The sequence below is a fragment of the Benincasa hispida genome, chromosome 5 (assembly GCF_009727055.1).
Source record: "Benincasa hispida cultivar B227 chromosome 5, ASM972705v1, whole genome shotgun sequence".
NCBI classification, from domain to species: Eukaryota; Viridiplantae; Streptophyta; class Magnoliopsida; order Cucurbitales; family Cucurbitaceae; genus Benincasa; species Benincasa hispida.
In genome coordinates, this window is record NC_052353.1 from 31,982,562 (window position 1) to 31,982,864 (window position 303).

Genomic DNA, 303 nt, shown 5'->3' on the forward strand with positions numbered 1-303 from the left:
ATCGTTGCACGGTTCAACAGTCGTTTTCTCGTGTATCTCCGTGGATTTTGGAATTTTGGGTAACATTTAATGTTTTGTTGGATTCTTATTGAATGGGTTTTGGATGCCCAATGAGTAAGTGCCTAATTTTACGTTGCATAATATTTGAGTCTTAGCTTCAATCTTTTGGAGAATCTCGGAGTTGAGAGCGGGCTGTCCAACACCTTCAAAGATTATTTTTGGTGGATTTTTGGTGAGTGTTAAGACTCTGCCCCTTTTGGATTAAAATTAACTCATTCTTTGGTTGTGACTCCTGTTCAGGTT